Here is a 19,152-nt window from a genome sequence, read left to right as displayed (position 1 = left end):
TACCTTTTACATGATAAAGAAATACATTTATCAAAATATAAAAATTCAAATATAACCTTTTGATACATAAAGGATTAAAATAAGGAAACATGTCTAAAAGAAATTCACTTTTAATTCAAAATAAATTTACTTTTTGCATGAGTAAAAAGTATATTTATATCATAAAAATATTTTTGTTATTATCAAAATCTTATTTACTTACCCTTGACCTTAACATATATATATATAATCATAGGTTGGACCTATATTAATTAAAATTAATAAATGAATAGATGGGTCAAAGGGCTTATAAGCCCAACAATATAGTCGACGAGTCGTAGAAGGTGTGGGTTGGCGACGGAGTCACAGACTAGACTCACCAGAGGAAAGAAAAAGAGTAGAAGACGATGGTTAGCATTGTGGAGAGTTGTAAGGATGTGGGATAGTGACTTCAAGTCTAGACGAGAGGGACAAAAATCGAAGAAGACGAAACAAAAATTGAAGATAGAAGACAAAAAAAATGAAGAAGAGTTAAAGAATACGTAAGCAGAGGAAAACAACAAGTTTATCTATCGCAAATCAAATCGGAAACTAACTACAATTTGGAGAATGAAGAGTGGAGACACAAAGAGGGCAAAGGTCTTAGGATCACGAGTCTCAGCCCTTGAGGTTCAGGACACAGCGGGCTCGGACAACAGCCTGAGTCTTGGAGCAATGAGTAGCAGTCTACCATATGCCAACAACACCAGCCAGCCAACTAGGCCATCTGAGGCCCCAGTTCACATGTCAGAAACTTGTCAACCCACAGAGTGAACCCACTGAGTCAAGCCTATCACAGGCCCAACACTAGCAAGCCTACCAGCCCAACTTGTGAATATCAACAGCCAGAGGACTAGCAACACAAGTCAGCATTCCCTTAATCTGGTTTTCCTTTAATTGTTCTTTTAATTCAGCAATTATGTATTTCTCTTTATTATAGCATTCATGTAGATGCATTCTGTTAGCATTCATGCATTCTACATTTATGTACAAAGCAACCAGAAGGTCAGCCATTATATAAGGCTTGACTTGGCTTTTTTTTTGGAAGGGAATGAAATACTCAAAATTTGCCCAAGTGTCTTCACACTTTTTGATTCTCCCCTTCTATCCTAAGATACTTAAGCGTTAATCACCCTTATGAGAACTAGGGCATCCATCATTGGTGCTCTTGTTGAGAGGTTGTTTATGCTCTTTTTCGAAGCTCTAGTGCTTGGAAGACGTTCTCAGAAGTTTTGTTTATTCGACTCACCCAATAATGGCAGAAGGACAGATGCACAAGGACCGCATTGAGAACTTGGAAAAATGGCCAACGTCATGGAAGAAAGGTTCTCACGGGTGAAATAGACTCTCCAAAATTTAACCATCCTAATGTAGGAGCAATAGCAGTCACCAAGGTGTGGAAGCAATCGTTCGTCATCCCATAGGCGAGGATCTGCTGCCTTAGCCAGCCAAAGATCTAATTCTGGCTCTGATAGTGAATCTGACGCAAATGAGCGAGGTAATAATTGGAATCCCACATGCACCACTCGCATAGTATTCAAGCCGTGCTTACAGTTTCTGACATTCACTAATGAGGATCCCATCTCTTGGCTTAACTTAGCCAATTTATTTTTCAATTTGTAAGATATGAGCAATAAGGAAAAGGTGGAATATGCCACTTATTTCCTTGAGGACGAGGCTAATCATTGGTGGTAGTGGCTCTCACGCACATATGAGAATCAAGGAAGATTCATCCTTTGGAAAGATTTCGAGCAAGAGGTACAGACACATTTTGGGCCTACAGGGTTATATGAACTATGATGAAGTCCTGTCGAAGATGGGACAAATCTAGTCCTTAAGGGACTACTAGCGGGAATTTGAACAGGTGAACACACAAGTTAGCGACTGGCCAGAGAAGGCACTAATTGGGGCATTTATTGAGGGCTTGAATCCGGACATCGCTATAGAGATAAAGCTCCACAGACCCACCAGGATGTGCAAGGCAACGACGTACAAAGGGCTTACCTTGGCCGAATCCAGTTCAGGGGCGCAAAAGGCAAGACCACTACTTGTGCCACAAGCCATAAGTAATAAGCGCATTCCACCAGGGGTCCGCAAGCTATCGGGGGCCGAGATGCAAAATAAGAAGGAGTAAGGCCTCTATTTCAATTATAACGAAAAGTTCACCTCAGGACACAAGTGCAAGGTGGCCAAATCCTTCTTGATCAAGGTAAAAGATCCACTCGAGGAAGAGGAAAGCGAAGAGGCTGAGCTTGACATGCCCTTCAACTTGACTGTAACAAGCAGCGAAGTGGAGGCTAAAGATCTGCTAGAGGTGTCTCTGCATGCACTAGCAAGATCTGTAGGGCCATAGACTATGTAGGTGACAGCGATGCTCAAATGCAAAGTTATCAGCCTACTAATCGATAACGGGTCAACCCACAATTTCATTGGCACCAAAGTTGCCCACAGGTTGCAGATTTCGACTACCAACATCGAGCCATTTGAAGTATGTGTTTCCAGCGGGGAACGCTTTGCATACACACAGCAGTTCAGGGTTGTAAGTTTGAAAATCTAGCACATTTCAATTAATGTTGATCTATATGTCATACTATTAGCTGGGATAGACATAGTACTAGGTATGCAGTGGTTAGCCCAACTAAGCAAGGTTTTTTTTTATTATAAGCAGCTGACCATGGAGTTCACCCTAATGGGCCAACAAGTTCGCTTGGCTATGCAATCGGGTACCACTAGGGTAACCGAAGTGAATGTCATACAGAAACTGATCCGAGTAGGCAGCGAGTGCTATGCCATTCAAATAGCATCTCAGCCACGGGGACCCGACAGCTCTCAAGCTAAGACTAAGATGGAGCTATCTGCAGATATACGGGCAGTCTTGGAGAAGTTTCGCACAGTGGTGTAGGAGCCCACTACCCTGCCACCGAGCCGACCGTTTGACCATCGCATCCTCTTACTAGATGTGCAGCCTATAAATGGTGCCCCCTACAGATATGCTTATCACCAGGAAGTAGAGATTGAAAAGCAGCTGAAGGGGATGTTATAGAAGAATCTGATATGACCCAGTACAAGCCCGTTTTCATCACCAGTTCTGCTGGTCAAGAAAAAGGATGGGTCATAATGCTTTTGCACAGACTATCGAGCGCTCAATAAAGCCATAGTGAAGAATAGATTTCCCATTCCAGCAATTGATGATATGTTGGATGAATTAAGAGGGTCAACCATTTTTACAAAGTTGGACTTATGAGCAGGCTACCATCAAATCCAAATGCACCCAGATGATATACACAAGACAGTGTTTCGAATGTATCATGGGTACTACGTGTATCTGGTCATGCCATTCGGCCTTTGTAACGCATCATCAACGTTTTAAGCAACCATGAATCACATTTTCCAGCCCATACTACGTAAGTTTGTTTTGGTTTTCTTTGATGATATATTAATTTATTCCAAGACCCGAGACCAGCATTTGGAGCAAGTATTGAGCATTTTAGCCAGGGAAAGATTTTGCATCAAACTGTCCAAATGTGCTTTTGGGCAAACAAAGCTGGAGTACTTGGGACATTGAATCTACCCTGAAGGCATTAAAGTGGAGCCACATAAGATAGCTGCTATATAGTAGTGGCCAAAGCCTACCAACATCACTAAGCTGGGAAGGTTCCTGGGACTAACAGGGTACTACCGTAAGTTTGTGCAGCACAATAAGGCTATTGCCATGCCACTGAAGCAGCTATTAAAGACAAATTTCAGTGGATAAACGAGACTGACCAAGCCTTTGCAGCTTTGAAAACAGCCATGACGTGTACCCCCGTCTTGGCTATGCCTGACTTTACATAGCCATTTAAAGTCCATACTAATGCTAGCAACACAAGCATTGGTGTTGTGCTTGTTCAGCAAGGCCAGCTAGTGGCCTATCTCAACAAAGCGTTCGGCCCAACTAAAGCCACATGGTCTGCCTATACTAAGGAAACGTAGTAGTCATCGAAGCAATCAAGGTATGGAAGCCCTATTTGTTGGGACAACGGTTCAAGATTGTGACTGACTAGCAACCCTTGAGGCACATTTTAGAGCAGCAGATTGTGACCCCATATTAGCACAAGTGGGTAGCCAAACTGATAGGGTACGATTACAAGATTGTGTATCGACCTAGGGCAAAGAACAAGGTTGCTGGTGCCTTGTCTCGATGGGACAACAGTGACCAGTTGTTGCCTGTCACTAGGCTAACGTGGGCTATTTGGCAGCAAATTTGACATGCACTAGAGACAGACCAGCATAGTCAGGAGTTGATACAGGCCAACACAGACAGTGATGCAGTCAGTGACTATGAGTTCCACAACGGCCTACTATTGTACAAAAGAAAGGCGTATGTGCCAGATGCCGATGATTTGTGCACTACCCTTGTGCTGCATTTTCATAACTCAAGAGAGAGATGACACTTAGGCATTTACCGCACTTGGCAACACCTTAGTTTCATTTTTCACTGGAAGGCATAAAGCAGTAAGTAGCCAGGCATGTGGCAAAGTATGACGTCTGCCAGCTTGCCAAGAGCGACTCTACTTAGCTTAGTGGCTTATTGCAACCACTACCTATGCCTGAGCAGATATAGAAGGATCTAAGCATGGATTTTGTTGAGGGCCTACCAAGGTCACAAGGGTACTCGTCAATCCTTGTTATGGTGGATCAGCTCAGCAAGTATGCCCACTTTATACCACTTGTGCACCCCTTCACAGCTCAATCTATTACACAAGTTTTCATGCAGATAGTGGTCCAATTCAAACTATTGTGACTGATTGCGACAAAATTTTCACCAGCCACTTTTGGAATGAGCTCTTTAAGATGATGGGGACAGAGTTATCATCCAACTCCTCTTATCACTCGCCGAAGAACGGGCAGACCGAGGTCACCAATTAGATATTGGAGCAGTACCTACGGTGTTTTTCACAGAGCAATCCACACACATAGGCTGATCGAATTGCATGGGCAGAGTACAGGTACAACACGCCCTACCATAATCCTTAGGATGCAGCCTGTTTGAAGTAGTGTATGGGCGAACACCTCCCACACTAGTGTCCTACATGCCGTATACAACCAAGATGGATAGTGTTAACCGAGAACTGCTAAACCGAGATGAGCTGCTGGAGGAGTTGAAAAGCCACTTGTCTAGGGCACAGTCACATATAAAGAACTATTATAACCAGGGACGATAAGACCGGCAGTTCCAGGAAGGAAACTTGGTCTATGTCAAACTGTGATCGCATAGACAAAAGAGTGTGACACTTGCAGCCAAGATGAAGCTTGGATATCGGTACTACAGGCCTTACAGGATTGTGCAGAAGACAGGGCCAATTGCCTACAAACTAGACTTTCTTGCAGACACTCATGTTCACCTAGTGTTTCATGTGTCGCAGCTTAAGCCCAAGGTAGGCCATCTGACCAATGTGGTGCATGATCTACCCGAGCTCAACGAGGATACCACACTGCTAGTCTAGCCCTTAAGGGTCCTAGACTACCGTGTGGTCAAGAAGAATAGGAAGAAGACACTTGAGGCCTTAGTGTAGTGGGAGAACATGGCACCTGAGAAAGCTACATGGGAATCGACCGAGTACTTGGCCTACCAGTTTCCTTATTTGCACCTTGAGGACAAGATGCTTCCGAAGGGACGGGAAGTGTCAGGATTGCGAGTCTTAGCCCTTGAGGTTCAGGACGCAGCAAGCTCGAATAACAACCCGAGTCTTGCAGTAGTGAGCAGCAGTCTGTCGCACGCTAATAGTACCAACCAGCTAACTAGGCAATCTGAGGCCCCAGTTCACATGTTAGACACTTATCAACCCACAGAGTGAACCCACTAAGTCAAGCCTATCACAGGCCCAACACCAACAGACCCACCAGCCCAACTCGTGAATACCAATAGCCAAAAAACCAATAGCACAAGTTAGCATTCCCTTAATCTGGCTTTCCTTTAATTGTTCTTTTAATTCAGCAATTATGTATTTCTCTTTATTATAGCATTCATGTAGATGCATTCTGTTAGCATTCATGCATTCTGCATTTATGTACTAAGCAACCACAGGGTCAACCACTATATAAGGCTTAATTTGGCTTTCTTTTGGAAGGGAGTGAAATACCCAGAATTTGGCTAAGTGTCTTCAAACTTTTTGATTCTCCCCTTCTAGCCGGAGATAGTTAGGTGTTAATTACCCTTTCAAAAACTAGGGCATCCATCAAAAGGGAAAAAGGCAAAGAGAAAAGGGAAGGGTCGGGTAAGGAGGGCAGTGCTTTGCTTCTCTAATTCTCTCTAATCAAATTAAAAAATTAGCATTTTATGAGTGAGTGGGTTAATTCAATAAAAAATGATGCCCTTATTTAATATTTCGCTTGGTTTGATTATTTTAATTTTTTAAATAAAAACATTTAAACCAAGCCAGATTAATTGAAATACTCAAAAAACTTAACCAAACTGAATTGTTTTACAAATTGAACCGAACTGAACTGCCAATTTCGATCGATTCAATTCAGTTAATTCAGATTTTTTGAATTTTTTCTCACCTCTAGCTGTAGATACCTGCCAAACACCTTTAGCAAAACTTGATTTGGAAAAGAGACAGATAAGTGGACTTTGTGAAATATATACACACACAAACACAAACATAAAGCAACAGAAGAAAAAGGGGTTGGCCCAATGGTAAGAAGATATAGTGGCCTCATTTGGCCAGAGGCCAGAGTTTAACATACAAATATTTGCGTACTTAATGTAGTGAGTCCGTTAGTGGTTGTGGTGGTTATCTTAGGATAGCAGAAAATACGGACAGGAAAACAAGGGGGATTTGAAATCAAAATAAATTAAACAGTAAACATTCTGCATGCATAACGTTAAAGATATTCATTGTCCTTATTAATAGAGAATCATGTTTAACTAAACCAAGAAGTCATAAAAGTTCGTATATAGTTTCATCATCATATCCTATAGAGGCTTACATAATAGCTAGCTAGGCAGGCTTCCAAGACGAGATGGCAAAGAAGGCTCGACCTCTCCATCGATATATCATCCACTTGTCCGCCTCGTCGATTAAAAAGTCCTTGTGGTACGATGATTTGATCTTAGCTCTTACTTCCTTAAGAATCTCCTGATTCAAAGGAAGTTGCTTGGACCATGCTCTGAGCGTCCGAGTCTCCCATTGCCTGTATGTCTCTGGTCTTTCAACTCTATCTAACCTTTCACATACTATGATACTCAAAATGGGCTTCCCCAATATTTCCCTCTCAAGCATGATTCCATCCTGATTATGATGCAAATCATGCTCTTTTATAACTCATAACAAATCATGTTCTTTAATTTCTACTTTAATAACCAAATCATAATAGTCATCACCATAAAAAAAACAACATACACAAAAAAACTAAAGCACAAGAAAAAAGAACATATAAATATATATGTATGTATGTATGTATATGCAACAACCAGCCACAATCGCCACCACCAATGACCATCGACAACCACCACTAATTGAAAATTTCCTTAATTAGAGTCTACCATTAAAAACACCAGTCAAAAAGATTAACATACACAAAAGTGAACTAGATTTAACAATTGAATTTTTATAGATCTAATTTTTAATTTTCAACCACAACTTAAAAATGCACTGTCAGTCATCACCGACCATCGTGGCCGGTGGTCTCCAGGGATCATTGGCAACCACCTAACACTCTTACCCCCATTGACCAACATACCTAAAAATCAACAAGATCCAACGACCGAATCTCCCTATATCTAAGTTTAAACTTTCGGCCAAACCCAACACCCATGTAAACTCATTGTCAATCGCCACCGGCCACCGTGGCTGGTGGTTTTCGACGATCATAATCAACCTAAATCGTAAGCCCTACCAACCACCATGGCCGATGGTTTTCGGCGATCCGATGCAACCACCAGACACCCTTATTCCCATCAACCCACATACCCAAAAACCAGTAAGATCCAAAGGCCGAATATTCATAAATTTAAGTTTAAACTTTCGACCAAACTCAAATCATAAATATATACGCATATCATGGACATTTTATGAAAATCATAATAAGAACTTCCCTCCTCGTAAATCGGGGCGAAATGAGGATGCTGGAGACGTTGTGGCATGGGATGAGCAGAATGGAAGAATGAGATTGTGGGTAGCATCTATGTTGCACGAAAACGAAAACGGGAAATGCGGAAACGGAAACGTGGAAACGGTATTTTTCAAAAAAGTTAGGAAACGGAAATGTGGGGTAAATTGTAATTTTTAAAAATATAGAGGTGTATGTGAAATTAAATCATAATTTAAATTTAATTAACAGTTATTTAAATAATATAAATTTAAATTATATAAATAATATAAATAATGTATAAATGGAACCACTGATACAATTTTTATAAATTTAAATTATATAAATATTATAAATTGCATCAGTGGTTAATTTAAATTAAATATTATTTATATAACAGCATCAGTGGTTGCTATTAATTTAAATAATTAAATTATATAAATAATATGAAATTTATAATTTATATACTATAAATAATGTAAACCCTAAATTGCATCAGTGGTTGCTGACTTGCTGTTAATGGCGGACCGCCGCGTCGCCCTATCTCGCTGCTCACTCTCAATGGCCGATCGCCGCCGCTTCAACCGTCTCTGCCACAGTCGCCGCCTCTCTTGCCGTCGACGGGTCTCTTGCCCTCGCCCTCACCGTCGATCTCGCATCTCACAGTCAACGCGTCTCTGCCATTGTCACTACCTCTCTCGCCATCGACGAGTTTCTTGCCGTCACCCTCACCTTCGATCTCGCCTCTCTCACAATCAACTCTCTCTGCCACCATCGCTCGTCTCTCTCGCCATCGACGACTCTCTTACCCTCACCCTCGCCTTCGATCTCGCTTCTCTCACAATCGACATGTCTCTGCCACCATCGCTCGCTTCTCACCCTCATCGCCAACTGCCGTCCGCCGTCGTACACTCCATCTCTAGCCTCACCGTCAACCATCGCCGCACACTACATATCTCGCCTCGCCTCTCGGTGACCTTCCTTGTTGCAGGTGACTAGTCGCTGGAAATGCGTTTCCTGTGGGAGATGCGTTTCCAACATGTTTCTGTAAATTGCGAAACTCCCTCAGAACGTTTCGCAATTTACAGAAACGACCCAAACACGGTTTCAAGCCTTCTTCGCGTTTCCGAAACACGAAACGGTTCAGAAACAACAAAACAACTCGTCCGAGCCATTTCCGTGCTTCATAGGGTAGCATGAGGCGAAAGTATGAGAGAAAGAGATATTTAAATTTTGAAATTTCTACCATTCTCCTCTCATTAGAGATATCGCAATATCTGGGGGGGTGGGGGGGGGGGAATAGCATGCCGTCTGCAAAGTAATGGACCAACCTTTGAGAAAACCATCACCCTAGGCAGAGGAGATTATACAAACCGTACCTGCTTCTCGTCGTTTAGTTGCCTTCATTCATCTGACTAAGCATTATTTTAAAATAACACTTTCATTCGAAGCCCCGTCAAAGATGCTTGAGAATGCATGGATTTACATTTACTTACCCAAAAAAACAGAGACAGTCGTATCCTTATGAACAGTTTCTCGCAAAAGCTATATAATAACCAAACCTGTTTATAAAACTACTTCTCGGATTTTTAGTTCAAAATTAGAAAAATAATAATAATTAAAGTTATATATACATATATATATATATGTATGTGCATGTAGACATGGCCAAAATTGAACCGGACCGGCGGTTCGAACCGGAACCGGACCGGCCGGAACCGGACCCGGAACCGGCCGAACCGGAACCGGAACCGGACCGAACCGGCGAAATTCGGTCCGGTTCCGGTTCAAGGTTCCGGTTCCGCGGAACTGGCCCCCCCCCCCCAACCCCCCCCGTGCGCGTGCACGGCGGTTCCGCGGAACCGCCCCCCCCCCCCCCCGTGCGCGTGCGGCCGTGCACCCCCTTCCCCAACGGTCCAATTTGGACCGTTGGACACCCCCCCTCCCCCCCCCAACTTTTTTTTTTTTTTTTTTAAATTTTATAATTTCTATCTATATATACCCCTCCCTCCCCCACTCATTTTTCACACTTTCTCTCTCTCTCTCTCTCTCTCTCTCTCTCAAGTCTCAAGCTATTATTCTCTCAATTTTGTCTCTCATTTAATATTTTAATTTCAATTTCTTCAATCTTCTTATTTTGTTATTTATCAATTTATTCAATTATATTGTTAATTATCTATTACTTGTTACTATATTATTTTATCATTATTATATTTTTTTATTATCATATTTTTTTCAAAAAAATGGCAAGTGAAGGTAGAAATGTTGAAAATGTTGAGTTTGAAGCTCAAAATTTTCAAACACAAGAGAGTGAAACTCAACAAAAGGGAGGTGGAAAAATTTCTACTTCTGATATTTTTAATATTCATTTCAAGAAAACACCAAAAGGAGATGGTAAATTTAATGTATCTTGTAATTATTGTAATCAGGTATACAAATTCAAGCAAGGAGGTGGATATGGTACTTTCGCCCGACATTTGCAAACAAAGCACCCGCTCAAGGTTGGATTGAGCCGCGATCAAACACAAATATCCGGGTTTGCTACCTCTTCAAACTCTCCTCAATTATTTCATTATAATGAAGCTAATTGTAGGTCTAGTTTAGCTGAAATGGTAGCAATTGATCATTTATCTTTTAGTTTTGGTGAAAAAATAGGTTTTACTCGATTTTGTCAAAACTTTGTTAATCCTAGTTTTAAATCAATTCCTAGAAATACTTTGAAAATGAATTTGTTAAAATTGTTTAAAAACTCAAAAATTGAATTGATAACATATTTTCAAAACAATAATATTAATGTTTCTATTTGTAGTGATATTTGGAGTGATCATTGGCAAACTCATTCATATATGGGTATTACTTGTCATTGGGTTGATGAAAATTATGTTTTACAAAAAAGAATTCTTGCGTATCGATGTTTTGATGAAAGTCATAATGCTGAAAATATTTGTAGATTAATTCAACAAATTTTACAAGAATATAGATTAGTTAATAGAATTTTTTCAATTTCTTTTGATAATGCATCGGCTAATACTGCTTCTATTAATGAATTGAAAAGAATTTGCCAACCAAATTTTGGTGGAAGATTTTTTCATGTTAGATGTGCATGTCATGTTTTAAATTTATGTGTTCAAGATGGTATTAAGTCACTTAATTCTTATTTAGATCCAATTAGAAATGTTATTTCTTATATTTGGGTACACCCTCGAACTGCAAAAGCATGGGCACATTTTTGCACCTCCAATGGTCAAACCCCAAAACGTTTTTCAAAAGATGTCCCTACTCGTTGGAACTCAACTTTTAAATTACTTAATCAATCTTTTGAATATAAATATTTATTGTGTTCTTTTGCAGCAAATTATATTCCACAATATCCTATTTTTCCAACTATGTGGAATGTTTGTAGTTCAATTTTGAATATTTTACGAATTTTTAATGATGCTACTCATACACTTAGTAGTGTTTATAAACCAACTTCACATCAATTTTTAATAGAAGCAATGAATGTGGCCGGTGTATTAATGGAAGGAATTAATGTTGAAGAAATTTGTCATGCTGTTTTAGAAATGAGAGAAAAATGGTTACGTTATTATCAATTTATTCTTGAAATTTTTCTTGTTACTATGGTATTTGATCCTAGGTGTAAATTTGATGGTTTAATTGAGTGTTTGTCTAACTATTATTTGTTGTTAGGATTAGAAAATAATGAAGAAATTGATGTGAATATTATAATTTCTAAGGTTAGAACTTTATGCAATCAATTATATGAAGCATATGTTATTGCTCCTAGTAGTGAAGAATCATTTCCATCCATGGCTCCGCATTCCTCTTCCTCCCAACCAATGAAATGGGGTCATAAATTTTTAGATCAAAGGAGGAAAAAACCTAGATCGAGCTCACATTCGGAGCTCGAAACTTATCTAACCACAGTTTTTGAGTTTGGTGATGATACAGGTTTAAATTTTGAAATTTTGGAGTGGTGGAAAAGGCACAAGGAGACATTTCCAACTCTTGCAATTATTGCAAGTCAACTTCTTGCAGTTCCAGCTTCAACTGTAGCCGTTGAACAAACATTCAGTAGTGGAGGCAACATTTTGGACGAAAGAAGATCAAGATTGGCTCCAGAATCATTGGAAGCTCAAGTTTGCCTCGATGATTGGGAAAGAGCTAACATGCGACGTCAAGAAGAACTTATCCATTCATCATCATCTGACGAATGGGTTAATGATGGTTCAACAACAGCGACTTCCGACTCCAATGAAGATGCGTAGGATCCAAGTCCATATTTTATTTTTTTTCACATTTGTAAAAATTAATTACTTGTATTACATTTTTGTTGTAATTATTTTTTAATGAAATTAAGTCTAATTCTATTTTTTATTTTTTATTTTTCACATTTGTAAAAATTAATTACTTGTATTACATACTTGTTTAGTTGTTTTAATTATTTTTAATGAAATTATTACTTATATTTCTTCAATTTTTAGTAGTGTTTTTTTTATTAAAAATATGGTTGAGAATATTTATATTTACAATTACATTTAACAATTAAAAATCGAAACCAAATCGAACCGAACAACGGAACAAGGACCAAAATTGAATACAATAATATTTAAAAAAAATTAAAAAAAATTCGATTTGAACCAGAACCGTTGACCGAACCAGCTCAAACCGTTGACCGAACCGGCACGAACCGGAACCGGAACCGAACCGTCCCAAACCGCCCTTGGGCGGTTCGGTTCAGGTTCAAAGATTTCTTGAACCGGAATCGACGGTTCATGAACCGGAATCGGCGGTTCATGAACCGTGGCCATGTCTATGTGCATGCATCTTAGCAGCAAATCCTACCTGCCAAGCAGTTTCAGAAAAACTAAACACAGAACCGTACAGAATCAAGCATTATTTTAAAATAACACTATCATTATATATATATAGTGTAGTCTAAGGTCCTACAATCCCACGATTACATTGTTGTGCTTATTTTTTTTATTTATTGTGGAGGATTGCAATTAATTGATAAAATAAAAAAATAAAATGATATCAATTGATAAATTATTATCAATTAAATAAAAATAATATAATTAAATTTTAGATTGAATAATAACATGACCATTTTTTGTATTTTTTATTATTTTTTGTTTTCTCTTTTTAAGTTAATAAATTATATTAAATATACATACAAAATTTGTTAAACTTTCATTTTTATCTTTTTATTTTTTTCTTTTGATAAAGCTCGATTAGAAAAAAAAAAAATTTGAAGCCTCCCAAGTAAAAAATTTTAGGTCCGCCCCTGTTTGTTACCTACACATCCATACAAACCAACATAACATAAACAAGACGATGAAGACAAAGAAGAAGAAGGCATCACCATGGATCACCCAAAACAGACCTCACCCCATCAGAAAATTGAAAGAAGTTGAGACCTTGTTCTTCTTCAATGAGCAACTTTTGCTATTTAGTCAAAGATATATTCAAAGGGCCCCAACCCCAACCGTCGCCACTTGTGTCTGGTTATAGTTATTTTAAGCAAAAACATTAAGGAAACAAATCTGCCATTTGTTTAAAGGCCACTATCAGCATAGAATGTATAGTTTAAATATTTATGCAACTATTATTCTATAGACATGAGTAGAAAGGGCGAAAAATAAGGGGATTTGGAATGAAAAGAAAACAGCAACTATTATCAGCTTATTCTAAAGATTTTCATTGTCCAAAGAAATATAGAAATCATATTTAACAACAAACCGTCCATCGTCCAACCACTACAGAGACTTGTTACTAGCAGTTGCATAACACCACCTAGCTATGCAGGTTTCCAAGAGGAGATGGCAAAGAAAGCTCGCCCCTTCCACCCATATACCATCCACTGGTTGGCCTCGTCCACAAAAAAGTCCTTGTGGTAGGATGACTTGATCTTAGCCCTTACTTCCTTCAGAATCTCCTGATTTAAAGGCAGCTGTCTGAACCCAGCCCTGAGTGTCCGAATCTCCCACTGTTTGTATGACTCTGGCCTTTCAACCCTATCAAATCCTTCACATGCTACGACATTCAAAATTGCCTCCCCCCATATGTCCCTCTCAAGGGCCATTCTTTCCTGATTATCACGCGGAACAATAGCGTCCAACATATCATACCATGCAGAGAAGTGGAAGAGAATCTCGCGGAACCGTGACACAAAAAATGGGGAATTATGGGTCCCATTATATACTTCATGAATAAAAATATCTGGGTTAATCCTCCTGATTAAATTTAAAACTGCATCCCTTGGACTAGGCTCCATAATTGTGTCATCAAATAAGTCTTTTAACAGATTCCAACAGTTCACAACAAGCACCTCTTCCTTCTGAATCCTGAGATCCTCAACAGTAACAGTTTCCCATTTTTGTCCGAAGCCATTGTACTCAAATGGAACCTTCATCTTTTCACAATAAGTTGCCAAACGCCGTCCTGTTTCCTTAACCCTTGCATCTGGTCGGAAACGATTTGGGGAAGGTCTATTGCCGTTATGCGAAGCTTGGGAGGTCCACCAGGTCTTTCAGATAAACACCGAATAAGCGGGGGCCATTGGAGGCCATGAATAATACCAAAATGAATAATGTGAAGACAAGTAGCTTTCTCAGCCAATTCCATGATCATTTGGGTTGCAACGAACTATGACATCCCCATGAAAGGAAGTGCTGAAACGTACAATTTATAACCTTTCCAAACATCAGCTTCCACTAAGCACTGGACAGAAAAGGGTTTATATTCTGGGGTCCTAGAACTGGTCAAGCGTGCCTCGAGACCATTTGCAAAGTAATGAGCCAACCTCTGGGATGCATCACCCAGTGGAGATGAAAGCAACCTTATATGCTTCAGTAGTTTAGTTGCTGTCATTAGATCATTGTCTGCCACAGATTGCATGCACTGTATCAGGAGTCGCCTCATATCAAGTGCTTCCTTTTTCGCAATTCCTTTCTTGTAGTAGGCTCTTTCTTCATCATATATTTTTGCTTGCTCATATTCCCGCCCCTTTCTGCCTGCCTCGGTTGGGAGGTCATTGTCAGAAGTGTGTAATGCAGACTCGCCAAAGGACAATACCTTATCAAACATCTCGTGTAAAACAGACTCCTCAACATCTACTGCCGACTGCTTGTTACTTCTCCCTTCGTCTAAGGCACTCTCCTCTCGGTGAAGACATTTTCTTCCCCTCGATAAACTACCCTGGCAGTCCCCTTCATCCTTTTCCAGCTTGGCTGTCATTTGCCAAACCTTTTCCTTTGCTATAGCTGATGCTACAAAATTAAAAGTTACGCCATTTTCACTAGGTATAATGTTCCTTGGATTCTCTATCCCCCCCCCCCCCCCCCCCCCCCAATTCACAACAGACTTCACGGGTTCAATAACACTATGACAAGGGAATCTTATAGAGGAAAATGATGGTGAGTTACTCGGTAATGAATGGTCGACAGAAGGATTGTGCACAAGTGGAGATATACTTGCACCAAATTTAACCAAGTTGTCAGCATCAGGAGAGCTGCCACCGTAACTGCTGCTACATTGGGCGCTAGTTGTTTCCTCACGAGGCATCACCAGATTGGGCACGGAAGGATATCTTTCATTAAGTATATCATAGAAGTATTTCTCAGCAGCATGAAGAGTGGAGTCCTCAAACATGGAGGCCTTGTCTTCCATGTCATCTTCCATTAATACCTGGTCTATGTACTTGAGAACAGAGTCACAGAAATCATATTTTTCTGCAGAATCTCCACTACAGCTCACAGACAAATCCGTGGAGTGAATTGCAGGGGCTGGACCATCTGAAATGGGGAGAACATTCGAGTATTCATATTGTCGGTTCACATCTTCAAGTTGAAATCCTGTAATCGAATAAGGATCTGAATAGGCTGAAACAGACTCTTGTTTTGACTCACATCCGTCCGTGGAACCAGAAAATGACCAGTGATGCAAATCCATGGACACCTTCCTGGTACAGAAATTTGACGGAAATCCAACTTCAAGAACTAAACCTGTGGTCTGCAGATGTTCAAAACTGACAGCTTGTGTAATCTAAATTAGAACACCTAACCAAGAAGAGAAAGAACTACGACAAAGGTAACTAAAAGAGATTGAAAGAGAAACTGCTATGACCAGATAAGAAAGCTAGAGAACCATAGAAATTGAAAGCAATTCTAACAGAAACAGCATTCACCGAAACAGAATCAATAGAAAGATAATATGAAAAAAATATGAAATCCTCGCCCAGATATAAATTAGATGAAGCTTAATGCATATATTAAAATCTGAGAAACAACGCGAGGAACAGAAGACGAAGATAAATGGAGAAATTAATTTGAAGAACAAAGAAGCTGAAGAATCTTTACGTGATGCGTATCCCCATATCACCGTTCGCAAAGACGAGAGATCAATTAGAAGCACAGCAAAACTCAAGAATCTGTATGGGATATTCACCCCGATTTGGGAATATAAAATCAAAACAAGAATAAAGCAGAACCCGTACCTCGCATGAGACAGAACTCAATAAAGATCACTGTAACAAGGATGCCCAGTGGCAGTGATTAAAAAAAAGGGGGGATGAGAACCATATATAATAAATGAGCTAAAACCAGTCAACCCTAATAGTCAAGTTGAAGGAATTGGCCTAGTCCAAATGAAGGAGACTTATCTGAAACGACGATGTAGACCTGGCGTTCTAGTTTATGACCGGCAAACTTCCTCCGACTCGACATGAATAACCCAACCCATTCTTCTTCAAAGGAATGGTACCGTTGGCTTCTCCCTCCCTCCCTCCAGATTGGGAAGTGGGAACAGAACCCACCCGCCAATGGATTTTTTAAGTTGGAATCATCTCATCTCGCCTTTTTTTACTATTAACATGTTATCGTACAGGTAGCCGCGTCTACAATTATTATTTTATTTTATTTTCATAACTAACGAATCAATTTATTGTAAACGTCTCTTTAATTTTAGTCTCTTTAGGTTTTTTGACCCAAACACTCCTTAATTTTTTATTTTTTTCAAATTAATTTTTAAATTTTCTCAAACCCTACCCTAAACCTCATGTTAGAAATGAAGTTATTTAAATTTAAATTATTCTTAATAATTATTTAATTGAATTAAATTAATTTGAATTCAATACAAAATATTAAAAAAAAAAATCGGTCATCATATTTGGTTCATGGAAACCAACAATCAACTATGTATTCTATTACACCATAATCCACATATTGAATTTTATTTTTTATTTTGTGTTAAATTTTAACTTAATTAAATAAATGTTAAGAAAAAAATTATTTTTGCAATTTTATATTTAAGCAGGTAAGACCTGCCTTATGGTTGCTGGGTGGGGCTTTGAGATGTCATTTCAAGGTGGAAGTTGAACTTGGGTACCCAAACGAAATGATCAAAGATGAAGGCAGTGGCACTATCTGACATAAGTAATATAAATAAAAATAAATTAAAGAATCATTATTTAGCCCCAATTTATCTTATCTTTTGTGTATATATAGATTTTAATATTTTATCAATTTGTCATTTAGAAGAAGTTGTATTATTTTAACGGAATATTTGTGTAAATCTTATATCTTTATATAAAATGATGTATTTTATTAATTATACATATATATAATATTAAAGTTATTCCAACCCGAGTATGCAAAGAAGGAGAGGTAGGGCTCACACCCCTTTTCTTATTTTGTCTGTATTGAACAAACGTTATGTTATCTGATATAAGTAATATAATATTTTTGTATATAATATTCATAATATTATTAATACATTTAAAGAATTTATTTTTACTTTTTATTTTTATAACAGGGTCAATAGTCAACGGCAACTTATTAATATACCCATGACCCATCCCCAATAAAATAGAATTTTCTAATGCATAAGTTTATCAAGGGTTGATTTAATCTTATGCAAAAAGTTTAGATTGCGTTCTCCTTGCTTTTTAATTTTCAGTTTTGAGTTTTGAATTCATTTTCAGTTTTTTATTTTGATAGTATGTTTTTAGAAAATTAAAAACGCGTTCTGTTTGTCATTTTGAAAAACTATTTCTCAAAACAGAAAATTAGAAAACACGTTTTCTTTGAAATTTTGAAAATAATTTTTTAATGATATTTTATTTAATAAATTTGATTATTTAGTAAATTAAAAATATTTAATGTTTATAAATTATTAAAAAAAATCTACATTTTAAAGTTAATGAATTTTGTAATATTTTTTTATTATAATAATAAAATATAAATAAATAAATAAATAAATAAATGTGTTTTGAGTTTTGAGTTTATTTTGGATAAAAAAACTCAAAACAACTTTTTGTTGTTTTGAGTTTTCTTTACAATTTTTTTTTTTTTCAAAAATAGTAAAGAGAACGCGTTTTCATTATTTTAGAAAATTAAAAATTAAAAATGACTTGAAAACAGCAAAGAGAACACAACCTTAACTTTAAAGTAGTGTCATATTTTCCACTTCTCAAATAAGAATTCAGAGTCAATAGTCTTACTTTTGGGATGTTCTCCAATAATCCACAACCACACATATCAAATAAGCTCATAAAAATCATCTCATTATAAATTTCAGTTTTTCTTCAAAAAGGTTGACCAAGCAGCTTTCACTCATAAAATGTTTCATGCATCTAAAAGTTTTGTACAGAAAAACATGCAAAATGCTAAACCCCCGCCCCCCCAAAAAAAACAAAGGCGGCATTAGCATGGATTAAGCAGCAAATCTCCAGACTTGGACTGAGCAGAGTGACACAGTCAGTTAAGTCGACTCACTTCCTAAGAAGAAGAACAATGGCAACGCTTCAAAAAGGTTGGACTTTCTTCTTTTTCTGTTTAGTCAAAGATATATTCCAAGGTCCCCAGCCTCCCAACTGTCTGCTGTGATGTGCCATAATAAATTTAGATGAAGTTTGACATATTTATGATAAAATATGTTTGATGTATTTTTGTACATTAATAAAAAGTAAGATTTTTTTTTATATAAATTAATAAAAAGTAAATTTATTATCATTAATTAAATTCTCCAATTTATTATATGAATGAGTCACTGAATTTTCTT

The 19,152-nt window shown here is 38.1% G+C and overlaps 1 protein-coding gene and 1 pseudogene across 1 annotated transcript in view; both read right to left on the bottom strand.

Annotated features, from left to right (window-relative positions):
* Positions 1–16,896, bottom strand: part of LOC127796598 (scarecrow-like protein 14) — a 165,522-nt gene extending 148,626 nt beyond the window's left edge. Inside the window, exon 1 of the mRNA XM_052328828.1 lies at positions 16,589–16,896. The gene's annotated coding sequence lies outside the window, so the exon portion shown is untranslated. The remainder of the gene's footprint in view (positions 1–16,588) is intronic.
* On the bottom strand, positions 13,575–16,582 carry LOC127796604 (scarecrow-like protein 14; annotated as a pseudogene).
* Positions 16,897–19,152: the final 2,256 nt, after the last annotated feature.

The sequence above is a fragment of the Diospyros lotus genome, chromosome 3 (genome assembly GCF_014633365.1).
Source record: "Diospyros lotus cultivar Yz01 chromosome 3, ASM1463336v1, whole genome shotgun sequence".
Taxonomy (NCBI): domain Eukaryota; kingdom Viridiplantae; phylum Streptophyta; class Magnoliopsida; order Ericales; family Ebenaceae; genus Diospyros; species Diospyros lotus.
Note: the sequence above shows the minus strand (reverse complement) of the source record. Positions and strands in the feature narration are given on the sequence as shown.